Here is a 12,951-nt window from a genome sequence, read left to right as displayed (position 1 = left end):
ATCAATTTATCATGTTGAATGTTGTGATTGTATGAAATTGTTCAAACTCATCTTAAAGCATCATCAACATTTTCTGTTGTGAATAACATTGAGCTGGAATTTAAGGTGTTTAAACCGTCATCCATCACGTTCACGCCAACGCAGAATCATGTTCCTCTGTTTCATCAACAGCAGGGACAGTTAGAGCAAAGATAATCAGTTGAATAAACAGACCAGTAAAGCTTCACTCAAGACAAGTTACTCCATTAATCTAATACAGAACATCAGCCTAAATTAAAAATAATACAAAGTAGCTTTGAACAATGGATGGTGCACAAACATTTATTCCTTGTTTTTTGGTTGTTTGTTGTTTGTTTTCAGGTCACATCAGGGGTTCGTTTCATAAAGCAGGTTCAACAAACTCTGAGTTGATTTACTGTGAGATGAGAAACTCTGAGTTTCTGGTTCCACAACAGCTGATTTGAGTCAGTTTAATTAACCTGGAGTAGTTTCACCTGGAGTTAAGTGTGTGCACCACCACAGCTATAAAAAGCCAGCATCAACGGAGCCCCCGATTCGACGAGTCACCACGGCAACAGGGAAGAAGAGGGCTGTGTTTTTCACCCCACTAGAATTAGAGATCTTAATGTGCTCATACGGCGAGTTTGAACACGTTTTCAAAAAGAAGAGCAACACCGCTGCAGCTGCTACATGTACCTGCACATTTATGCTGTGACCGGACTTCCTGTTCACATAATCAGCTTCATATATCATGTGAGGGAGCCGTGATGGGAATGTGTGCAGCCAATCACACTGGGAAATCATAAAAGAAATTAAAATGACTAATCCCAGTCTGAGGTTGCAGCACGATGTCATTAACAGAATGTAATTTAAAATTAATTTAACAGATCTCTACATCATTCACCTGCAATCCTGTGGAACTCCTCCCTGATGACTCTGACAGGTTTATGTCCAGGGAAAACAACAAAGATGAGTAAAAGCTGTTTCCATTTGCAAAGAAACGCAGCGCAACATATAGAGGTTTCAAATCAGGCTATATTAAAGATGTCACACCAAACGCTGAGACCACAGAGATGAGCAGACAACAAACAGGAGTTTATTTCATTACACACGAACATACAAAACTCAGAAAACCATCAATGCATCTCTCCTTCAACTTCACACCTATTTATACCAAAAGCAGACGTGACTTCCTGCCTGTTTTTTTGGCACTTTCGTGAGAAAAATGATCACTTGGACTTTGACCAATAGGAGTAGATGTCTCTGCACCATTTGGACATTTCTTACTTTCTGCTGTGTGTGGTGTACTTTGCTCCCCCCTTTCCTAATATTTCCAGGTGTCTCCTGTTTGTCTGGTGGCCTAATGCTTTTTGGGTTGGTCAATGACCGGCGTAGGTCAAACCGATCTGGTAAAAGTTTTGTTTTCCCAGAGATTATAACCAGAACTTTCGAAAACATTTCCTTTAAAGGAGATTGTTTTCGTCTATCCATTGGTGTTGTGCAACCCTTAATGTTTTGTGTATTACTTCGTACAGTTCCACACGCTCATCGTATTTTCGCTTCTACAAACACAATATCTTCTGGGATGTGAGAGCATGGCTACGACTGGTAATGTTGCAAATGTAAGGACGGATTAGTTTGTGTATGTAGACGATGGACTGTGACGTGAAACGGTACCGCTCAAAAAGATAATTGTCTTGGAAATGCTAGAACATCTACACGCGGTCTGATAAACATCTTCTGACGAATATTTAATTCTCTGCGCAGTAATGCTGCACCTTCATCTACAGGATCGTTATCAAAAGGACGTGCCGAAACACAAATTCTGGCAAAACTGATTCACAGCATGTGTCTGATTCAGTGTTACAAGAGAAAAGGTTTGTGTTGCAGCCGCCCTCCTCTACATCAGCATCAGTTGATGATACGGTGACACCAAAGACTATAAAATCTTTCTTCAATCAGGAATCCTGAATATATGAAGAGCTGAGACACAGAATAAAAGCTGAAAGTGGGCAAAAGACTGAAAAAACAACCTCAACTCGAACCCAAATACAGGAAACCTGCGTCAGTTTGTGTCCTCGCTGCTTCTAATGCTCGCTTTGATCCACTCCACAAAGAGCCGGCCATTAAACCCCCCCCCCCCCAGAAGACCTCCACTCTGTGCAGGTGTGACAAAGACCCTGCTGAGGTAAAGTATCTCAAGCCCTTTTCAGATATGTAACCCTGCAGCTCTCATCTGTAGCCGCTCTGTGAAAACAGCAGGTCAGGGTTTAGGTCTTTCAGAGTGCAGTCCTGTAAAGAGGGGTCACCTGTAGGCCAGTATCTGGGTGCTGATGCACATATAGCATGTGTTATATTGTATTAAGATAGACTTGGAAAATATCTGAGCCTGTAAAGGATTTGGCAGCAATTTTCTTTATTTTTCTTCTTGTCAACAAATCTTCATGTTTGGATCCAAACCAACAATGAACTGATCTACTAACCAGTACTGTGTGTGTGTGTGTGTGTGTATCAAAGCCTGATATTTCTTATTAAAAACACATCAGCGAGTCACACCGCAGCGCTGGGTGACATGTTCCTTCATCTATTAGAACAGTGGTTATTGTAACTTGTTTAGAAACAGCTGGTGATAAGATAGTAACCCGCCACTGAGCTTTGCTAGCTTGTTGTGCTACATATCACAACCTCCTGACCGTGAGCTGAAGTTCTCTGAGAAATTTATAATGTAGTACAAAGTCAAGAGGTTGTGATATGTAGAACAACAAGCTAGCAAAGCTCTGTAAACAGAACCACTTTAATATATTAGATAATATACAACATGTAAATAAGACAAATAACACTTTTTAGCCACAGAGGTGAGGTGTGACGGCAATTCACCACTTTGGTTCAGACTAAGATATAATCTGATGATAAAACATTATTTGTTGTTATCCAGTTTCACTGATGATTCTGTGATTTTTGCTCTCCACCAACTCCTGAGGGAAATATCTGACTCTTTAGCTGCTAAATGCTCCACTATGTTCACCAGCTAGTCTACAGCTAACTGTGAGCAGGTAGTGTTCAGCGGCTTTTTACAGCTTTTTCTCTGAAAACGACGCTATGAGACGCTGAGAGTGAACCAGAACAGTGAAGTTGCAGCCGGACAGATAAACAATGAGCTGAAACTCACTATAAAGCTCCGTAAAGCCGAGAGGAGCTGCAGAGTCACTGATAATTCTCTGTAGGTTCATAACCAACACATTACACACTGACATTATAAAAAACGATCAATTATAGTCGCTTTAATAAATCTAAAGGAAACAATGTTTATTACTGTCTTTGTTTGTACTGCACACACACACAGATGTAACTGATATTAATGTTTCTCATCTAATTCCCAGTAAGACAAGCAAGGATTTCCTAAAATGTTGTAATATTCCTTTAAACACAAATGTGCTAATGGAGTAAAATAAGCCAAACATGTTGTGAACCAAAGAGAAGCTTGATGGCATGAAACAACCGTCACTATTCAATGAATCAAAGGCTGCAACTAACAATTATTGTCATTATTGATTCATCTGCTGATCACTTTGTCGATTCATTGAGTAATCAAATGTCTGATTCCCCACACTCCAGTGTGAAGCTGTTAAATGTTTCAGCAACACTACAAAACCTAAAGATAATCAATTTACAATAACGAACGACAAAGAAAAGCACCAAATCATCACATTTGAGCTGAAACCAGTAAACTTTTTGGCATATTTGCTTAAAAAAAACAACTTTATGCTTTATTATCAAAACAGCTGCTAATTGTTGCAGCTCTAAATGAATCCCAGACCTTCAACATGTCTTTATTATCCACCGTATGTACAGACTGTAAACCTTCAGTGACACAGTGCTGATCTTCAGGGTTGTGTATGTGTGTGTGTGTGTCTGTAAGTGGAGCAGCCCTGCAGCTCCTCATCTTCATCACAGCGGGAATACATCCACTTCTTCACCTCCGGGGTCTTAGCGACAGCTTATCAATTATTAGTCAGCCTCTCCGCATGTAGGCCAAGCAACCCCATATGTACAACGTGTCACCAGACAGACTGAACGTTCATTCATTAAAGCCTCCACACAGATAAAGAATCATTTCACGGATCTAACAGAGCAAAAGTTATGTCTACGTTAAAGGATAAATCTGATGTTTTTCTATATTTTTTTGTTATTGTCAACAAATCGCATGAAAAGACCTTTTCACTACTCTGTGGCTCTCAGCTCCAAACCCACTGGTTCCTACTGAAGATCTTTAAATATAGAGTAGAGTCAGTAATCTCCTAAAACTACTGGTCACTCTAGTTTTTAACAAACAGGAGGAAACAGTGAATTTGTTGGGGATTATTTTCAGCTGCAGATGAATCCACGTTTGGTGCTCTAGTGAGTGTTTCTGGCAGCAGGATGTGTGTGTGTGTGTGTGTGTGTGTGTGTGTGTGTGTGTGTGTGTGTGTGTGTGTGTGTTCATGGTGATGAAGGAACAAGTCAACCGGTGCAACAAAGCTCTACAGCACAGAGGAATAAGACGTATCAGGCTTTGGATACAATACTTAGTATTATTTGAATATGAAACAATGAATGTTCTTCATCTGAATCAAATGTTTGTTCATCTATACTTTACCTCACTTGACCTCACATGTAAGACTCAAAGTTTACAAGTCAAATTGGTTTTACCAAAGATATACTGAATGTACAAGAGCACACACACACACACACACACACACACACACACACACACACACACTTAACCAACTCTTAAGCCTTTAATTGTCATTTACAATGTCGAGGAATCATTTTGAAGCTCAACTTTCAAGCTACCATGGATGAGAGGTCAATTAAGTGCTTTGAAAAAAATAAAATGAAAGCCTCCCTCCACTCCTTCATTCCTTCAGTTGGATGTTCTTTTTCTTCTCTTCTCTCCGCAGAGTTTTATATTCATCTGCTGAAGAAGGAAAGTTTCTTTGAGCTCACCGTAAATATCAGTTTAAAGCGTAAAACTACAAGCAGGATTTGTGACATCACAACAGGTTTGGAGCCAATCGTGGTCCAGTATGCGACTGTTTGAAGCCTCCAGTGAACAAACACTGAGAATATAAAAATATATCAGACACTAGTTATTGAGCACTGATGGCCTCCCAACAACATACATGCAGTTCACTGACAGCGTCTTTCCAACATGCTCGCTCACTAGAGCATGAAAAGTTGTCCAGATATACTGGGAGCGATGTCGCAGCACTGAGATGAGCTGGGAGTAGAGCCGGAGCCTCAGGTTGAATAACACCTGCAGGTCACACTGGATTCTGCTCTGATCCGGAGCTGTTTACTGGACTCAGAGTTAATTTAAACTTTGAACAGCAGCAGCAGTGAGTTCTCCGTCCGTCTCTGTGGTTACTGACTGGGCAGACTGGTGGGTTTATATCAGTTTATATGTAGTAACGTCATCATGCAGAAAGTCATGTGAGGAAAAAGCTTTTAGAAAGACTCAGGAAACTGGTATTTTGACACTAAAACATAAATACCTCAACCAACATTTGAATCTTAGTTTTTGAATACATATGGAACATTAGTGGGAAGCTGCAGAATGATATAAAAACCTCAAAAACAAACAAACAACAACAACAACAAAAAATGGATCCACCCTTTAAAACATATCTGAAGGGGATCTTTAAACATTTATTATTCCATAACAACTGGCAAACATCCATCTGCTGATGAAGATCAGAAAATATGATTGAAAGCTACAAAACACCTAATATCAAGTGTAATATTTTTAGTAGCTGAAATGTAACGGTTAACCTTGTGGGAACCAGCTTTATATATTAGAGGTGAGTCCCCACAATATATTTAATACACACACACACACACACACACACACACACACTCACTTCTTCACAAAAGAACAAACCAGATTAAACAATCCTCCGTCAACAGTTTCCTGCTCTGACATTTATTACCACAAGCCTGGAAATTGAATTGTCTTGTCGATGTATTGTGTGAATAATGGCCTCGTTCTCCCAGTTTTCTTTCACAAAACAGAGTATATAAAAAAAAAAAATAAATATAAATTGTGAAGTCAAGCATTTCCTCATATCCACCTCCATCTCCAATATCTGCAAAAACAACGGAGGTACTGTGATAATCATCTCCTGGAAGAAAAAAGCCTCCCGATTCCACCGCCACGCTCACTAAAGCAGAAAGCAGCTGATGTGTTGTTGTCGAGCAGAAGAAGCTTTTTCAGCCTGTTTTCAAACCAATTTTTAGAAATTTAAGGAATAAATCCTGTTGTTTACTTCCCCTCTTCTATCTTCTCTACAGTTTAATCACTGTGATGCATGCTCAAGGGTTACCACTCTTACATTTATATATATATATATTGGCATTCTGAATGTTTTCTTCCACCGTTCACTGTTTCATACACACACACTGCTGCAGTAAAATCAACTACTAACTTCAGGGTTAACCCTGCGGCTACAGCTACAATATGCTAATTCATGAAAGATCCTTTGAGATTTGAGTCTGACGACCTGAAAGGAAATTTTGCCTCCTCACACAAGAAAAGAGCTGCAGTCAGCCTGGATTCACAGCAGGTAAACTGGATTCCAGTGGTGACAAGAATTCATGGCAGAAACATGAAACTAACACCGTCTCCTAACAGCAAGCTAACGTCTGACCAATTTCCAAACAATAGAAAACAAAGTAATTAAATTGATTTTGTTGCTTGCGTCACATTCAGTCTTCAGTCTGCAGCGAGGCTGTGCTTGAGCTAAAGCATGCTAACGAGCTCATAATGATGATGCTATTGATTTGATGGCTAGCGGGTCACATCAGGTCAGCATCACAAAGTACAGCCGAGAATGATGGGAACGTTGTTAGTTAGTGGATGCACAAAACTCTAATACATCCAAGAAACAATCCTCCAAAAACATTTAGAAAATAACATAACAAGACTGAGAAGCTACAGTCATGCTAGCAGCTCTGTGATGCGCCACTTTGAGCAAATGCTAACATCAGCATGTTAACAGTATCGTAATTTTAAAGTTGTTTGATGTTCAGCAGATATACTGTTAATCATCTTAGTTTAGCATGTTAGCATGCTAACATTTGTTTAACACTAATCACAAAGTACAGTTGAGGTTGTTCTCATTAGTTTTGCATATTTGGTCAAAAACTAAATTGCTGGACAAATTAAATGTTGACCAGATGAGGGAAGTTATTACAGTTTATCCTCTGGGGGACATGAATGTGTAAATTAAATTACACAGTAATCCATCCAATAGTTTCATCAAAGAACTAAAAAGTCAACTTTATGGCGGCTCAAGAGGAAAAGTCAGAGGATCAGCAGAGTCAGTAGAAAACATCGACTGGGAACCATGAAGGTCTGTACTAAATATTGAGCTGATCCATTTGGTAAATGTTCAGATACAGAACTGTGCAAAAGTTTTAGGCACTAAAATAATGTTATGAATAGTTTTTAGTGATCAGTTAACTAGAAAAAAAGTTCAGTAAACAGCAGAAAGTTAAAGTAAATCAATATCTGCTGTGAGTTTGTCTTTAAAACAGCAGCAGTTCTCTTCAGTGTTTCAGCTACTCGGCAGGTCGGTTGTTCCTGCGTCTTGGAGAAGTTGCCACAGTTCTTCTTCTGCTGCTTCTGTCTCTTCATGTTAGTCCCAGACTGACTCCATGATGTTGAGATCAGGACTCCTTGTTCTTCTTGTTGATGAAGATAGTTCTTTATGACTCTGGCTGGATGTTTGGGCTCGTTGTCCTGCTGCAGATGATCAGACGCCTCCCTGATGCTGCTGCATTATGGAGAAGAATCTAAACACAGAACTGAATATCTATTATAATATTTGACATGCTGGTGGCGCTGGAGGAAAAGGGTTACTAATGTCAGTAGGATTCATCCTGTTTGTAATAGTTATTTCAGTCGGACCAAAGCTTGGAGCTCGTATGTTTCCAGGACTCATCTCTACTCTGACGGGTTCATCCAGGTTCCCTCCTGGTCCCTCGCCGGCTGACAGGAGCGGTGGCCTGTGTTCAGTGTCGAGCAGGAGGAAGTGACGGACGGAGGCATCAGGGGACCGGGGTCGGGAATAGGCCAATTATTAGTGTCAGAGCTGAGGCAGGATCAATGTGGCTCCAACCAAAACCAACCCAACCCACCAGCAGCCCAGAGATCTCCTCCTCCTCCTCCTCCTCCTCCTCCTCCTCCTCCTCCTCCTCCTCCTCCTCCTCCTCAGATCAATGGCAATAACTGCTCGCTCTCTTTCTTCTCCTCTCCATCAGCTCGATAAAGGGGAGGCTAACGCTCTGTCTCTCTCAGCAGTGATTAGGCTCACAGAGGAAGAGCAGTGATGTATCTATCATATTTACTCTGCGCTGGTTATTGTCCTGTCTCTTTTATTGACTGTTGGGTCTCTGGAGAGTTTGGGTTGATAACTGTAATCCAGGCTGGTAATGATGAAGTCACACAGACTAGAAAAGACACCACTGTGAGCAAACTAACCGTCAATGACCAGACTGGAAAGATAATGGTTTCAATAAAGTGTTGACACGATCCACACAGAAGGAGGGCGAATCATTGTGATTGTTTTGAGCAATTAAATTGTAATTATTTTTCCATTGATTTAAGTCCTGGCTTGAATTTGTGGTCTGAACAATTAAAAAAAAAAAAAATCTATTCAGTTGTTTGCTTTCAGTTCCCAACTTTCTTTTTAAAATCCATCAGTCCCAGAAAAGTCAACTTTTTAGAAAACTTTTTAGTAAACTTTGTCTTACATTTATTAGGATATAAAGAGCCAAACGGGAACTTCTGGATTCTGTTCTAGAAGTAAGAAAACCTCAATAATAATCCCACAGACATTTGTAACTATCAGGGGCGTCACTAGAGATTTATGGTTGGGGGGGGAGGGGGGCTGAGCCTTTACCAGGGGGTGCTGGGGGGAGTAAATGGCCCCAAAATGTCTGTTTGTCATGAATTTTTAGAGTAGCAATAGGTGTAAAATCAACACAATAGATCTGTATCTTCATAGTCTGTAATAGGCACAGATCTAATATGACTTAAATGCTTTCCATCCACTAACAACAGGCACAGATCAGGCAAAGGAATGTCAATGAATACTATCTCCTCTCTCTTAGATAAGTTGCAGGTCCTCAGTATGTTATTCATATAAAGACTGATGTTTGAACTAAAACTAAAATGTCATAAAATCATTTAGGCTAGTTTATGCCTTGTATGAGTAAGAGGCCTATGTCATACATATACAAACAACTCCTGCTCGCTTTCTTCTTGATCACTAAACCTCCATCAGACCTGCTCCTTCATCTCTGTCAGTCTCCTCCTCTTCCTCTCCTCGCCTGGTTTCAGTAACATGTTATTTTTTATTAAACTCAGATTTACTGAACTGGCAAAATATTCCCACCTGACCGGCCTTCGGAAGAAATTTTGTGCATCCATCTAGAGGTTGAGGAATTGAGGGATATAAAATTGCGTTATGATCAACAAAAGCCCCCCTAAAATAGGCCTGGCGACGCCCCTGTAACTACACTAATAAGTAAAAATCAAGCAGAACAAAACTTTTCAGTGTGATGTTTGGTTCACTTCATATCTTTACGTAAGGACGAGAGTTTTCAGGAAAAACTATCAATCTATCTGATATTGTTTTTTCAACATTTATGGTTTTTAGCTGCCTTTAAGGAACACTATTTCCCATAAGTCCTAGAGGTTTGCAGGCTAAACGTCACAGACAGAGGAGACGAGTCCATGAGCGTGTGGAGTTCAGACATGTCTGTAATAATTTCAATTCAAGTCAAATCAATTTTATTTATATAGCGTCAAATCATAACAAGTTATCTCAGGGCACTTTCCACACAGAGAGCAGGTCTAGACCGAACTCTTTAACTTACAGAGACCCAACATTCCCCCATGAGCAGCACTTGGCGACAGCGATGAGGAAAAACCTCAAGCAGAACCGGACTCTAGGTGGACGCCATCTGCCTCGACCGGTTGGGTTGAGAGAGGAAGAAGAGGGAGCAGGAAGAGCAGGAGATACACGTCTTCACACAACACAGATTACAACTAGAAACATGAACAATGACTTTAGAAGAAAGCAAAACAAAGCAGCAGTGACCTAAGTACTCGCGCTGCTGCACTTGTAGTTCTTTCAATGGGAGTTGTAGTTCTTTTCTGTGTGTACAATGAAAACTTTTAACTTTTTGTTGTGATAGCAGCTGCTGTGTTGGAGCTGAGCCGCCTGAGAATATGGAAAGTAAACTCTGAGTGTGAAGATTCTCAGTCATCCAGGTCCTTGTTATCCAGGGAGGACTGAATCAAGAGAAGCTGTAGACGTCCTGCCTCTCATCCAAGGAGCTTCTTCTGTTCTGACTGGTGGGGAGTCCCGGGTATTTAACCTCTGTGGGGTCGTTATCAAGGTCACTCGGTTCGTTAGTGCTCCTGTCTGTTGTAAAGAGTCGTTAGAGTCACTGGATCATTAGAGTCAATGTGAATGGTTGTTAAGTGAAGAGATGAGAGGACAGCATTGTCAGTGGGGGTAAGTGGTGTCGTAGACCTCCTCCTCCTCTGTTGAGATGGTTTCTCTACTTAGACGTAGATCTCCTCCTTCACTCCTCTTTCAAACCATCTGTCCTCCCCGTCAAAACAACTTTCAGAAAGACCGATGAAAGAAACGCTGACAGAGAGACTGTGTTGAGTTACAGAAGCTAGTGGAACAAAGGGTCGACAGGAAGTGACGTTATAAAGGTAATCAAAGACCAAAGGATTGTTTTATCATTTTAACGTGTATGGGTGATCATTACTTTGCTCTTTTGCTAATGTGTGCATGTTACTGAGAGCAGAGGAGGCTCAAACTCCTCACTTTCCATCCTGGCTCAGGCCCAGATAAGGTACCATTCTGTGTCTTGTAGTAAACAGCACACTTTAACCCGAACAACAAACTGGGGCTAACGTTAGCTGAGAGGCTAGCGGAGCATTAGCCGCAGCATGACCGAAGGGAAGCACAGCCAGCTAGCCTCTCAGCTAACGTTAGCCCCAGTTTGTTATTCAGGTTTAAGTGGGAAGAAGCAGCGGGTCTGATGGGCAGCTGACTGAAGTGCAGCCTGTGGAGGAAACACCGGGACCGTCAGGGAGAAACAGTCCGTTGAGGAGCTGCTGAATTTGGCTGCACAGATAGGAAACACCTCAGCTGACAGGATGTACCACTCTGTTTGGTTTATAACGGCGGTTGGCAACCAGCGTATCAGGTGCATTACCGCCACCTTCTGCTCCGGAGTGTGGACCAGAGATTAAATCCTACACATTAATCCTGTCTGTCTAATAAACACAAAGGAAACTCTACTGCTGTTCCCACTTGGCAGGTTCATTAAAGTTTTAAAGCTTCCTAAATTCTTCCTTCATATATTGTCTCTCTTGATCATACTTAGTACAATCTATGCTTGCATACATAATAATCTCCTCAGCCAGCTGGAAAAAAATATGTGCATATATCAGCAATCGGCATATCGGATATCAGCAAAAATTCCAATATCATGCATCCCTAATCATTATCAAACCCTTCTTCAGAATGATATATACAAAATATCAGTACTATTAAGTGATACAATCATTTGAAGATAAATATTGATGAGTCTCCTTTAAAATATGTTTATGTTGCCAAAAACTGTCCTGTTGTCCTTCCAGAGCAGCGACTTACAAACCTGAGACACACACAAGGCAGTCTACTGTACACATTCACCAAATTCACATTCACACACTTTTAAACTCACACACACACACACACACTTCCTGCAATGAGCTCAGCAGATGTTGTGAGCAGGTGTTTCGGCCTCTGTTCCAGATGAGAAGTTTGGTCTGTAATTGGAGACCTGCGGCCACATCGGACACACACTCATACTCGAATTCAGCAGAGCAACACTGCACCGGTCGGGCTTCATTTACCAAATGTTGCAATATGTCTCTAATGAATCCATCGTGTAAATGCGTGTTCACCCCTTCGCCCTCATTAAACGCCGCCACCGTTGCAGCCTCATTGAGCCATGTGATGTCAGAAATGAGAGGAAGGCTCTCGACCGTCCTCCCATCAGCAGGCAGGATCAGGAGAATAATGAAGCGGAAAATGTTTATTTTCATGTAAATATATAAATTAAGTGATGTGAAGCATGTTTTAAATTCATTAAATATTAAAAAAGGGAATCAGCCACACAAATCATAAGTTGCAGCAGTAAAGTAAAACTATTTAAACACACATAGCAAGAAAAACTCAAACAAGTGTTTTCTTTTATGGCATTTTGGCTTTTTTGAGTAGTGAACAGCAGGAAAAGACAGAAACACAGAAAACGTGAGCAATGAAGGACGTGAAGCATCAGGAATCAAACCAGTGATGTTATGATCACACAGCACCAGTCCATCACTAACCCTGTCATATAAACAGCATATGTTAGGGACGGGACAATGAATCAAATTTTAATATCTCACCATACAAAAACATAACGACATGTATCACATGGTCTCCTTACACCAGCTCAGAAGAGACGTCATTAACCATCCATAGTTAAATGTGCCTCTTCCATACTTTGTACTGCAGATACTAGTATAGTATATTAGTATAGTATTAAATATGGCAGCAGCGGGAGGCGAGTGATGCATTGAAGTCATGTGTGTGGCAGTATTTCAGTTTTCCTGTAAAACACAGAAAATATGTCACGTCCTATCGGGACTTTTTCTGTTTTTTGGACTCTTTGTGTTTTTGTTTTGACTTCCTTGGTTTTTGTTGTTCTCCTTCTGATGCCTTCAGACTTCTTCTGTTTTTAGTTGGACTTTTTGAGGGACTCTTTCATTTGTGTTGCTATTATGTTTCCTGCTTTTGGTTTTCTCTGTGTGTTCCTCCTGTGTTTTTTGTGTCATGTGTTTGTTTATTTTAG

This window comes from Thunnus thynnus, chromosome 1 (assembly GCF_963924715.1).
Source record: "Thunnus thynnus chromosome 1, fThuThy2.1, whole genome shotgun sequence".
Lineage (NCBI taxonomy): Eukaryota > Metazoa > Chordata > Actinopteri > Scombriformes > Scombridae > Thunnus > Thunnus thynnus.
This window is presented reverse-complemented; position numbering follows the sequence as displayed.